Source organism: Hypanus sabinus, chromosome 4 (genome assembly GCF_030144855.1).
Source record: "Hypanus sabinus isolate sHypSab1 chromosome 4, sHypSab1.hap1, whole genome shotgun sequence".
Taxonomy (NCBI): Eukaryota; Metazoa; Chordata; class Chondrichthyes; order Myliobatiformes; family Dasyatidae; genus Hypanus; species Hypanus sabinus.
This window is the reverse complement of record NC_082709.1, coordinates 160,383,327-160,397,251: the sequence shown is the minus strand read 5'-3', so window position 1 is coordinate 160,397,251 and position 13,925 is coordinate 160,383,327. Positions and strand designations below refer to the sequence as shown.

Genomic DNA, 13,925 nt, shown 5'->3' with positions numbered 1-13,925 from the left:
AATAGAGACGGATCTGCCCCTTCTTTTAGGCAGCCTCAATGTTCTTTGACCAGTTCAGTTTATTGTCAGTTCATATCCCCAGGTATTTGTAATCCTCCACCATGTCCACACTGACCCCTTGGATGGAAACAGGGGTCACCGGTGCCTTAGCCCTCCTCAGGTCCACCACCAGCTCCTTAGTCTTTTTCACATTAAGCTGCAGGTGATTCTGCTTGCAAAGTTTCAAAGTTTTCCACTGTAGCCCTGTACTCAGCCTCATCTCCCTTACTGATGCATCCAACTGTGGCAGAGTCATCAGAAAACTTCTGAAGATGGCAAGACTCTTTTGGGCACCTTTGGCACCTTACCACTTTAAAGATGTTTTATAAATGCATATTCTTGAACCGTATTTAATTTGTCCTGTCACATTAAAGTTTTGCTTAGAGTGCTTCTTTTGAGGAACTTGCAATTCATTAAAATTCAACATCAATTCAAGCTGAATTCTTGTGGGTTGAAAGGTCATATAAACCCCGAACACAAAACTATCAGAAAAATCTGATATTACATAAATTGATTATTTTCACATGTACTATAGTACAATGAGAGGTTTTATTTTATGACATCCTCACATACAGTGCCCACAAAAAGTGTTAAACCAGCCGCTGCCCCCCACCCCCAGACGTTTTCATGTTTTATTGTTACATTGAATCACAGCAGATTTAATTTGGCTTTTTTGACTCTGATTAACAGAAAAAGACTTTCATGTCAAAGTGAAAACATATCTATGCAAAGTGATCTAAATTAATTACAAATATAAATCACAAAATAATTGATTACATAAGTATTTACCCCCTTTAATATGACACACCAAATCATCACTGGTACAGCCAGTCACATAATTAGTTAAATGGAGATCATCTGTGTGCAGTTGCGGTGTTTCAATTGATTGTAGTAAAAATACACCTGTATCTGGAAGGTCCAACTGTTGCTGAGTCAGTATCCTGGGGAAAAAAAATGACACCATGAAAGCAAAAAAAAAACCCACTCCAAACAATTTCACAAAAAGGCTGTTGAAAAACACAAGTCCGGAGATGGATACAAGAGAATTTCCAACTCACTGACTGTCCCTTGGAGTACAGTTAAGTCACTCATCAAGAATTGGAAAGAATATGGCACAACTGTAAATCTGCCCAGAGCAGGCCACCCTTAAAAACTGAGTGACTGTGCAAGAAGGGGACTAGTGAGGGAGGCCACCAAGAGACCCAAGCCAACTCTGGAGGAGTTGCAAGCTTCAGTGGCTGAGATGGGAGAGACTGTACATACAACAACTGTTGCCCGGGTGCTTCACCAGTCACAACTTTATGGGAGAGTGGCAAAGAGAAAGCCACTGTTGGGGGAGCAGGGAAGGAACCTCACATTAACTCTCCACTGGAGTTGGCCAGAAGGTATGAGGGAGATTCAGAAGTCAGCTGGAAGAAGGTTCTATGGTCTGATGAAACCAAACGGAGCTTTTTGGCCATCAGACTACACAGTTTGGCGTAAGCCAAACACCACACATCATCAAAAACACACCGTCCCTACCGTGAAGCAAGGTGGTGGCTGCATCACGTTGTGGGGATGCTTCACTGCAGCAGGCCCTGGAAGGCCTGTGAAGGTAGAGGGTAAAATGAATGCAGCAAAATACAAGCAAATCCTGGAGGAAAACCTGATGCACGAGGCAAGAGAACCACGACTTGGGGGAAGGTTTGTTTTCCTGCAAGTCAATGACCCCAAGCGTAAAGCCAAAGCTACACAGAAGTGGCTTTAAAACTCAAAGTTATTGTCCCTGAGTGACGAAATCAGAGTCCAGACCTCAATTCAATTGAGAATTTGTGGCTGGATTTAAAGGGCTGTTCACTCATGATTCCCATAAAAGCTGACACTGCTTGAGCAGTTCTGTAAAGAAGAATAAGGGCAAAACTTGGCTGATAGAGACCTATCCACATAGACTCAACACTGAAATTGCTGCCAAAGGTGCATCTACTAAATACTGACTTGAAGGGTGTGAATAGTTGTGCAATCAATTATTTTGTGTTTTAATATTTAATAAATTTAGATATTTGTAGAAATTTGTTCTCACTTTGACATGAAAGATTCTTTTTCTGTTGATCAGAGTCAATTGAAAACCATGCACAACAAAGATAGACAAACAACCAATGTACAAAAGACAACAAACTGTGCAAATAAAAATAATAATAAATGAGCAATAAATATTGTCATGAGTTGTAAGGTCCTTTATAAGTGAGTCCATAGTTTGTGCAATCAGTTCAGTGTTGGGGTGAGTGAAGTTTTCTGCTCTGGTTCAAGAGCCTGATGGTTGAGGGGTGATAATGGTTTCTGAACCTAATGTGGGGCTCCTGTATTTCCTCCTTGATGGCACCAGCAAGACGGGAGCATGGCCTGGTTGGTGGGGATTCTTCATGGATCCCAATGATGGTGCTCCTTGGAAATGTGCTTAATAGGGGAGGAGAGAGGTCTTTAACTGTGGACTGGGTTGTATCCACTTCTTTTTGTAGGCATTTCCATTCAAGGGCGTCGGTGTTGAAGAAAGTAGAAATGCTGCTTTGCCGTTTTTTAATGGTACTTGCATGTTGGGCCCAGGACAGATCCTCTGAACTGATAATGCCAAGGAATTTAAAGTTGCTGACCCCTCTCTACCTCTGATCCCCTGAGGAGGACTGGCTCATGTGCCTACGTTTTCCTCCTCCTGTAGTCAATAATCAGCTCCTTGGTCTTGCTGACACTGAGTGAGAGGTTGTTGAGGTAACATTCAGCCAGGTTTTCAATCCCACCCTAGAAACTGATTCGTTGCTACCTTTGATTCTACCCACAACAGTAGCGTAGTCAGTAAACTGAAATATGGCATTGGAGCTGTATTTGGCCTCGCAGTCATAAGTATAAAGTGAGTAGAGCAGGGTCTAACCATGTAGCCTTGTGATGCTCGTGTGCTGATGGTGATTATAGAAGAGAAGTTGCTAATCCACACTGACTGGGGTCTGCAAGTGAGGGAATCGAGGAGATATCGAGGCCAAGGACTTGATTAGTGTTGAGGGGAGGATTGTGTTGAATACAGAGCTGTAATCAATGAAGAGTGTCCTGATGAATGCATCTTTGCGGTCCAGATGTTCCTGATCTTGTTATATCATTTCACAGAGCCATAAGTGGGATAGAAACTATTGAAAGGTGAGGATCAAAGAAAGCATCTTAGCGTCCTAGCAGAAAATGAAATCATTTCTAAATATTGGCTGATCATATATTGATGATGCTTGTATCTATAACAGTAAGATCTATGTAAAATACTTTGTGGCCCCATTACAGAAAATGTATTGGTATTTTGCAGAAAATCTAATGTGTGAGTTTGTTGCTGTTTTAATTGGATGGTAGTAAATTACCTACTGGTTTTGCATTTCTCTCCAATATTAAATCTCCATCAGAGTTTTATATCTCTTTGTGCTAGCTTTAGAATTTGGAAAGGATTTAAACTGCGTAGGCAGAAGGATGGGAACTGGAGTGGTAGGGTTGACAGTGAGGCAGTTGGGTATACAAGTAGATGCAGTGTGTAGTGAGACTGAGGAAGGACAGGCAGATGTTGGGGCATAATTTGCAGTCAATGCAATGATTGTAAATGTAATGGAGACAAATTTGAAGAGGGTGACAAATACAGGACTGAAGGTATTGTATTTGAATGCACGCAGTATACAGAATAAAGAGATGATCTTATAATGCAGTCAGAGATAGGGAAGTATGACATTATTGGCATTACTGAGTCATGGCTGAAAGAAGATTATAGTTGAGAACTTTACATCTAAGGATACACATTGTACCGAAAGGATGGGCAGGTTGGCAGTGGAGACTGTGTGGCTCTGTTTGTAAAAATACGAAATGCCGGTGGGGCGGGTGGAGGGCAGGATTGTTGCCTGCCACGGCTTACGTACGGGGAGAGGGGGGCTTTGGGGTTCTCATGTTTAACTGTCGTTCATTCTTTGGGGCACTTTTCTGTTTTTGTGGATGTTTTGCAAAGAAAAAACATTTCAGGATGTATATTGTATCCATTTCTCTGACATTAAATTGAACCTTTGAAATCAAATCCTCAGAGGTGATGTAAGATCAGAAGATGTAGAATCCTTGTGGGTAGAGTTAAGAAACTGTAAGGGTATAAGAAGACACTGGGAGTCATAGACAGGCCTCCGAACAGTAGACAGGATGTGGGGTACAATTAGAGTGAGAGCTAGAAAAGACGTCTTAAAAAGAGCAATGTTATGGAATACACGGGGGATTTCAATATGCAGGTAGATTGGGGGAAATCAGGTTGGTGCTGGATCCCAAGAGGGAATTTATAGAAAGCCTACAAGATAACTTCTTAGAGCATCTTTTGGTCAATTCCGCAAGAGGACGGGTAATTCTAGTTTGGGTGTTGGGTGATGATCGGGGAACTTAAGGTAAGAGGACGCAGTGATCATGATATGATTGAGTTCAATGTGCAATTTCTGAAGAAACTAAAGTCAGCTGTAACAGTATTAGAGTGGAGTAAAGGGAATTACTGAGGTACAAGAGATGGGCTAGCCCAAGTTGATTGTAAGGAGACATGAGCAAGGATGATGACAAAACAGCAATGGCTAGAATTTCTGAGGCAATTCAGAAGGTGCTGGATATATACATCCCAAAGATAAAGGAGTATCCTCAAGGGGGATGAGACAACCATGGCTGACAAGGAAAATCAATGATAGCATAAAAGCAAAATAGAAGATGTATAGTATAGCAGAAATTAGTAGGAAGCTAAAAGACTGGGACTAGCTACAGGCAGTTATAAAAGGAGAGAAGATGAAATATGAAGGTAAACCAGCTAATAATATAAGTAGATGCCAAATGTTTCTTCAGATATATAAAGTGTAAAAGAGGTGAGTATGGATATTGGATCATTGGAAAATGATGCTGGAGAGGTAGTAATGGGGAACAAAGAAATGGTGGGCGAACTTAAGTATTTAGCACCAATCTTCACTGTGGAAGACACTAACAGTATGCTAGAAGTTCAAGAGTGTCGGGGGGCAGAAATGAGGGTATTTGCTAATACTAAAGAGAAATGCTTGGGAAGCTGAAAAGTCTGAAGGTAGATAAGTCACCTGGGTCAGATATAATACATCTCAGAGTTCTGAAAGAGGTGGCTGAAGAGATTGTGGAGGCATTAGTAATGATCTTTGAAGAATCAGTAGATTCTGGAATGGTTCCAGAGGACTGGAAAATTGTATCACTCAACTTAAGAAGGGAAGGAAAGGAAAAGCCAGTTAGCCTGACTTCAGTGGTTGGGAAGATGTTGGAGTCCAATATTAAGGAAGAGTATTGAGGTATTTTTGGAGGCACATGATAAAGTAGGCTAAAATCAGCCTTGTTTCCTTGAGGGGAAATCTTGTCTGACATATCTGTTGGAATTCTTTAAGGAAATAACAGGCTGGATAGACAAAGAAGGGTCACTGGATGTTGTTTACTTGGATTTTCAGAAGACCTTGACAAGGTGCCACACCTGAGGCTGTTTAACAAGGTAAGAACCCATGGTATTACAGGAAAGATACTAGCATGGATAAAAAAACTGGCTGACTAGCAGAAGGCAAAAGAGTGGAAATAAAGTGTGGCTGTTCTACTTGGCTGCCATTGGTTAGTGGTATTCTTCAGGGTCCAGTATTGGAACAGCTACTTTTCACATCATATGTCAATGATTTGGATGATGGAATTAATGGCTTTGTGGCCCAGTTTGTGGATGATATGGAGATAAGTGGAGGGCAGGGAGAGATGAAAAAGCTGAGAGTCTCCAGAAGGACTTGGCCAGATTGGGAAAATGGCCAGAGTGGCATTTGGAATAAAGTGCAGGGGAATATATGGTCATGCACTTCGTTAGAAGGAATAAAGGCATAGATTATTTCCTAAATGTGGAAAAAATTCAGTAATCAATGGTACAAAGGACTTGGGTGTCCTTGTGCACGAGTCCCTAAAAGTTAACTTGAATGTTTAGACAGTGGTAAGGAAGGCAAATGCAATGTTAGCATTCATTTCCAGAGTACTAGTGTGTAAGAGCAAGGATGTAATGTTACAACAAGAGAAAATCTGCAGATGCTGTGAATCCAAGCAACACACACAAAATGCTGGAGGAATTCAGCAGGCCAGGTAGCATCTATGGGGGAGAAAAAAACGTACAGTTGATGTTTTGGGCCAAGACCCTTCGGAAGGACTGGAGTCAAAAAGACGAGTAGATTTAAAAGGTGGAGGGGGGAGAGAGAAACACAAGGTGATATGTGAAACTGAGAGGGGGAGGGATGAAGTAAAGAGCTGGGAAGTTGATTTGATGAAAGAGATACAGGGCTGGAGAAGGGAGAGTCTGATAGAGGACAGAAGGCCATGGAATAAAGAAAAGGGGGAGGAACACCAGAAGGAGGTGATGGGCAAGCAAGGAGATAAAGCGAGAGAGGGGATAGAGACTGGTGAAGGGGGGGGGGGCATTACTGGAAGTTTGAGGAATCTATGTTCGTGCCATCAGATTGGAGGCTACCCAGACGGAATCTTAGATGTTGTTCCTCCAACCTGAGAGTGGCCTCATCACAACAGTAGAAGAGGTCATAGATGTAATGTTGAAGCCTTCTAAGACATTGGTGAAACTGTATTTGGAGAATTGTGTGCGGTTTTGGGCCCGTTATCTATGAAAATATATGCTGGCATTGGTGAGAATCCAGAGGGAATTTGCAAGAATAAACTTTTCGTTCCCAGAACCAATGTCTGAGGAGCATTTGATGGCTCTTGGCCTGTACTCAGAGAGTCAATTAGAGTGAATGTTGAAAGTATGTTTAATATAATGGATGAGTTTCGGACCAGAGGGCACAACTTCAAAATAGGAGGGATGTCCATTTAGAACAGAGTTGAGGAATTTCTTTATCCAGAATGTGCTGAATCAGCAGAATTATTTGCCATGGATGGCTGTGGAGGCCAAGTCATTGGCTATATTTAAAGGGATGGTCAATAGGTTCTTGATTAGTCATAGATTCTGGGGGGAAGGCAGAAGAACAGGGTTGAGAGGGATAATAAATCAGCCATGATGGAATGGCATAATTCTGCTGCTATGTCTTATGGTCTTGTTACTATATACTACCTTGAGATTCACTTTCTTTCAGGCATTTACAGGAAAAATGTACAATAGAATTGTGCTAAGTTGCACAGAATTAGACAAAGGCTGACAACCAATCTGCAGAAGAAAACAAACACCATGCAAATAAAAAGTGAGAACACGAGTTGTCAAGTCCATGAAAGTGAGTCCGCACGGTGTAGAGTCGGTCCAGAGTCCTAGTGAGTGAAATTATCCATGCTAGATCAGGAGCCTGATGGTTGTAGGGTATTAACTGTTCCTGAACCCATTGGGTGTGGGACCTAAGGCTTCTGTATCTCCTGTCCACTAGTAGTAGTGAGAAGCTTGCACAGCCTGGATTCTGGGGTCTTTGATGATGGATGCTGCTTTCTGTGGCAGTGCTGCATGTAAATGAACTTCATGTTGGGGAGGGCTTTTTCTGTGATAGACTGTGATGGGCTATTCTTCACAATAGTGACTGTCCTTTAAGATGCAGGTACAGTGCTGCGAGAAAGTTTGTGAACCCTGTAGTATTTTCTCCATTTTGTAGAAGTAAGACCTAAAATGCGATCAGATTTTCACATAAGTCCTAAAGCTAGATAAATAGATCCCAATTAAATACATAGCACAAAAATTATACTTGTTCATTTATTTATTGAGAAAAAATATCCAATATTGCGTGGGGAAAAAGTATGTGAACGTTTGCTTTCAGTAACTGGTGTGACCACCTTGTACAGCAATAACTTCAACCAGATGTTTCTGGTAACTGTTGATCAGTCCTGCACTTTGGCTTGCAGGAATCTTAGGCCATTCCTCCTTACAAAATTGCTTCAGCTCTGGGATTGTGATAGGCTTCGTTGCATGAGCTGCTTGGTTCAAGTCCTTCCATAACATTTCTACAGGATTAAGATCAGGACTTTGACTCAGCCATTTAAAATCACAAATGTTCTTCTTTTCAAACCATTCTGTTGTTGATTTACTCTTGTCTTTTGGATCATTGGATCATTAAGCTTCAGGTGATGGACTGCCACCCTAATGTTCTTCTGTAAAATGTGTTGATACAATTTTGAATTAATTTTTCCCTCAATGATTACAAGCTGTCTATGCCCTGAGGCAGCAAAGCAGCCCCAAACCATAATGCTCCTTCCGTCATTGCTTCACATTTGAGAAGAGGTGTTGGTGTGTAGTGCCCCATTTCCTCCAAACACCATTTCCTGCCTGAAAGTTCAACTTTTGTCACTTCTGTCCACAGAACATTGTCCTAGAAATATCGTGGAAGATTCAGCTGGTCTATTGCAAACTTGAGATATGCAGCAATGTTTTTTTTTGAGAACAGTAATTCCTTTGTGTCCTTCCATGAACACCACTCTTGTTCAGTATTGTTTTTTAATGGTGGACATATGAACAGAGACTTCAGCAAGTTTTAGAGATTTCTGCAGGTCTTTTTGCTGTTACCTTTGGGTTGATTTTCACGTCTTCCAGCATTGCACCTTCTGCTCTTGGTGTGACCTTTGCAGGATGCCCACTCCTGAGTAGCAACAGTACTGACTTTCCTCCATTTGTAGACTATTTCTCTTACAGCGGATTGATGAACACTCAGGTCTTTAGAAATGCTTTTGTAGCCTTTTCCAGCTTCATGCATCTGTATAATTCTTTTTCTAAAGTCCTCTGAAAGTTCAAGGAATGGTATGCACATAAACAGATCATTCTTGAGGTTTAAGCTCTGTCAGTAACCTGACTCTGTGTGTCTACACCCCACTCTTCCAATCTCATCTCATTGATTGGAACACTTGACTCCAAATAGCTTTTGTAGAAGGTATTACCCCAGAGATTCACTTACTTTATCCAACAAATACATGTAATATTGGATAATTTTTCTCAATAAACAAATGAACAAGTATAATGTTCTCTGTTTTTATTTAATTGAGTTATCTTTATCTGGTTTTAAGGCTTGTATGAAGATCTGATCGCATTTAAGATCATATTTATGCAGAAATAGAGAAAATTCTAAAGGCTCACAAACTTTCTAGCACCACCATATAAAATTGATTTGGTATTTTCTAAGCTTATGGAATGACATACCGTCAGAATGTAATGAATCTGGAATTCAATAAATTTATATAAATGGCCATGATCTGTGATAAAATATTTGCTGGAAAATCTGCGACAACCTTAAAAAAATCAGAATTTAAATTACTTCACCAGTTTCTACAGTGATATTCTACCAGTTATATCAGGTCAATTGAAGAAGTTCTCCTTACAACTTATTTTGAAGTTTTGATGAGAAAGTGCAAGAGATTCTTGTCTATGCGAACCAGGTGTAAAGGGTCAATGGGATGGAACTTCACTAGACAGTAACAGAGCATGTGGACTTTACATCCTTGAGCATTCACGGAATTGTTTCCTATTCTAACTGGGTTCCCCACCCATGAAACATTGAATAACATATAAAGATGCACATTTTTTTGGGTTACAACCAACAGAAAATCCAAGTAACACACACAAAATACTGGAAGAACTCATAAGGCCAGTCAGCATCTATGAAGAAGAGTAAACAGTTGACATTTCGGGCTAAGACACTTCATTTTGAGTCCTGATGAAAGATCTCAGCCTGAAACATTGACTGTTCACTCTTTTCCATAGATACTTCCTGGCCTGCTGAGTTCCACACACAGTGTGTGTGTGTGTGTGTGATCTTGGGTGTCAACTGATGGCCTGAAGATTATTTAAAATTAATTTAATATTATCAATTCTCAACAGGAACCATAGAACACTACAGCACAGTACAGGCCCTTCAGGCCTCCATGTTGTGCCGATCTATATAATCCTTAAAAAAAAGTGCTAAACCCACACTACCCCATAACCCTCCATTTTTCTTTCATCCATGTGCCTGTCCAAGAGTTTCTTAAATACCCCTAATGTTTTAGCCTCCACCACCATCCCTGGCAAGTCATTCCAGGCACTCACAACCCTCTGTGTTTTTTAAAAAAAAACAACAACTTACCCCTGATGTCTCCCCTAAACTTCCCTTCCTTAATTTTTAACTGCAAAATGAAAGCTGTAATTTTTAGAGAATCCTTTCTATATGTAGCTTATTGCTTGGACCAGTAAACTTACACCTGTAGAAATTACAACTGCACAAAATAATTTGTAGCACCATTACAGAAAACGTATTGGTACAGAAAAAAAATCTGTGCTGAGCTCACAAATTATGAGCAAACTAAGGGATAGAAATCAATGAGTGGTGTATTCAGGTGCATCTTGGACTACAAGGTTCCAGAAAGTTAACTAAGAAGCTTGCATACATTCCCAACTAGAAGTATGCCCATTTGACACGCGGACAGATGCCAGTGTAGAGGGAAGCTTAGACTTCCCCTTTTCGCTGCAGGAAATTAACTGTGTGATCACTGGACACAAATAGATCCCATAAACCTGATAATGAGCACAAAAGCTTTAAAACATTTATATAAACTTTCATGTAATTGTATTGTTATTTTATAGTTGTAATAATGATTGTTATTAGTGGAACATTTTTTTTTAAAAAAGGCCTGGAATAAAGTTCTTACTTTGAGTAGAATTTGGTTGTCTCTTGAGGCAATTCAGTAAGTACAGGACTGTAGGTCTGGAGTGAATTTTCACCTAGCTTGATCTTTGAAGTGAAAATCAAGAAGGCGCTTGGGACAGAAGTGATAATCATTTCCAGTGGAATTTCTGTGGACAATATGAACCTATTTCTTCTTACTGTGGAACCAAGAATTCCAAGAATGAAATCTTGTGTGAAAAGAGCGTGGAGAGACTCAGATATGAGAGGTGAGGGTTGTGGATAATATTAAAAGGGTGCTTGGTATTGTGAATCCAGGGAAAGAGTGCCAGTGAGAGTCAGGAAGCAAGTGGAGTGGGCTACTTGAATAACTGTGGATCTTGCATTGTCTGAGAGCGTGGAAAATATAGATGGGGTGCTATAAACAGAAGAATGCCTAAAGACCATAAGACACAGGAACAGAATGGACCATTTGGCTCATCAAGTCTGCTCCACCATTCAATAATGGTTGATTCTTTTCTCCCCTCCTCAGCCCAGCTCCCTGGCCTTCTCCCTGTAATCTCTGATGCAGTGGCCAATCAAGAACCTATATATTTCTTCCTTAAATACACCCAACAACCTGGTCTCCATAGCTGCCTGCGGTAACAAATTCTACAAATTCACTATCCTCTGGATAAAGAAATTTCTCAGCATTTCTGTTTTAAATGGGCACCCTCTATCCTGACACTGTGCCCTCTTGTCCCTAGATTCCCTCACCATGGGAAACATCCTTTCCACATCTACTCTGTCAAGGCCTTTCAACATTTGAAAGGTTTCAATGAGATTTCCACCCCACCCCCACCAATCCTTCTAAATTCCAGCAAGTACATGCCCAGAGCCATCAAACTTTCCTCGTATGATAACCCTTTCGTTCCCAGAATCATTCTTCTGAACCTCCTCTAACCCTCTCCAATGCCAGCACATCTTTTCTTAGATGAGAAACCCAAAACTGTTCACCATATTCAAGGTGAGGCCTCACCAGAGCCTTATAAAGACTCGACATCACATCCCAGCTCTTGTAGTCTAGACCTCTTGAAATGTATGTCAACAATACATTTGCCTTCCTGATTATCAACTGCAAGTTGACCTTTAGGGTGTTCTGCACAAGGACTCCCAAGTCCCTTTGCATCTCAGGTTTTTGGATTTTTTACCCAGCTTTAAAAAAAGCACATTGATTTTACTACCAAAGTGCATGAGTGTATGACCATGCATTTTCCAACATTGTATTTCATTTGCCACTTTCTTGCCCGTTCTCCTAATCTGTCCTCCTTCAGCCTACCTGTTTTCTCAACACTACCTGCCCCTCCACCAATCTTCATATCATCTGTAAACTTTGCAACAAAGCTATCTATTCCATTATTTAAATCATTTATATACAACATAAGAAGATGTGGTCCCAACCCTCCAGTACACCACTAGTCACTGGCAAACCAGTAAAGGATCCTTTTATTCCCACTTGCTGTCTTCTATCAATCAGCTCTAGCCATGCTGTCCAATAATACCACAGGCTCGTAACTTGGTAGGCATCTCTTTCACTAATTGACTTCTCAGCTCTTTATTTCACCCCTCCCCCTTGTGGTTTCACCTGCCACCTTGTACTACTCCCCCACTTTCTTACACTGACCTCTTTCTTTCTAGTCCTGATGAAGGATCTTGGCCCAAAATGATGACTGTTTACTCTTTTTCCATAGATGCTGCCTGGCCTGCTGAGATCCTCCAGCACTCAATGTGTGTTGCTTTGGATTTCCAGCATCTACAGATATTTCTCATGTTTTATGTGGGGTTTTAAATATGGTTTGAAGATGATGGCAAAGTGTGAGAGATGCTGGGCCATGATGGTGTAGATTATGATGATGCATGTGCCTTCTGCAGATCAGAATGCCTCATACATATCCAGTTCTGAGCTGCCATTACTCTTCGAATTCTACCCCATTAAGAATGTTGTGCTTCCATGACATGACGGATTTTCACTCCTCACTGACAACAAAAGGCAGTCTGGACCTTGAAAGCTCTAATTGGTGAATGGGTGTTTGGGAAAACAATTCTGGGCTCTGGAAGCAACACACACAACACACTGGAGGAATTCAGTCCTACCGAAAGGTTTAGGCCCGAAGCATTGACTGTACTTTTTGCCATAGATGCTGCTGGGTCTGCTGAGTTCCTCCAGCATTTTGTGTGTGTTGCTTGGATTTCCAGCATCTGCAGATTTTCTCTTGTCTGTGAATGCAATGCATTCTGATTTCCATACTTAGTGGCCTAGTTTTCCACCCTGTCTCCACTAGGCCAGCTATTTGGCAGAAAATACATACTGTACTCTAAATCCACCCAAAAGAAGTTGTTTCTCCAGCATCTTAAATATCCAAGCATCTTTTAATTTAAATTGCAGGGCTAAGGCCATGTAGATCAGTTGTAAGCATACACAAAGCACCCTACCTACTAGGGTAGCTGATGGGAATTTGCAGATTACACTGGGAGCCAAATGCTCCTTATACCTACCTTAGGAGCACGGGTAGGTTTTCTGTCAGAACAGATCCAGTAACTGGAACCAGATCAAACAGCTTATATTTCTATGGTTCCTTTAATGCAGTGTAATTTCTCAGCGCTTGAAAGGATTGTTATTGTGCATAATAACATCATGTGCAGTCGTATTTAGCACTGAGTCACACAAAAAAAAACACTGAGGGAGGTCTAAGAGTTAAGTTTTTAAGAAGAGAGAAGGAGGTAAGGTAAATGTGATGTCTCAGCACTGAAAGTGAATGTAGATCAGTGAGCAGTGATGTGTGAATGGAACTTCCTGTGAGATTTTTTAAACGATATTGTTTTTCTCGTGGACAAGGAGAAAGGGAGTGGGGAAAGCACTGGCCTCCTCTGCTCTTGGGCCTTTCTCCCCTCCCCCTGACCCCCCCACTTCAGCTGCCATTCTTGTTTGAGTCCTCTAATCTCCAAAGAGTGATGTGGTAGTGTAGTGGTTAGTATAATGTGAATGCAGCATCAGTAACCCCAGTTCAATTCTGCCACCATCTGTAAGAAGTTTGCATGTTCACCCTGTGACCACATGGACTTCTTCCGGCTGCTCCTCTTTCTCCCATTTTCCAAAGATGTATGGGTTAGTAGGTTAATTAATCACATGGGCTCTTTTGGCTGTACCATACTGTATGGCTAAATAGAATCTAGCTGTCTTTAAAAAAGAATAGGAAACCTTTCAATTCTTCACCAGCATCC

General features: G+C 41.1%; 1 protein-coding gene across 3 annotated transcripts in view; it reads left to right on the top strand.

The window, feature by feature from the left end:
* Positions 1–13,925, top strand: part of col8a1a (collagen, type VIII, alpha 1a) — a 131,993-nt gene that overhangs the window by 42,605 nt on the left and 75,463 nt on the right. The window contains exon 1 of one of the 3 annotated variants that reach the window (XM_059968576.1): positions 5,539–5,554. The exons of the other annotated variants lie outside the window; for them this stretch is intronic. The gene's annotated coding sequence lies outside the window, so the exon portion shown is untranslated. Of the gene's footprint in view, positions 1–5,538; positions 5,555–13,925 lie in introns of those variants that run through there. 3 annotated transcript variants of the gene reach the window in all.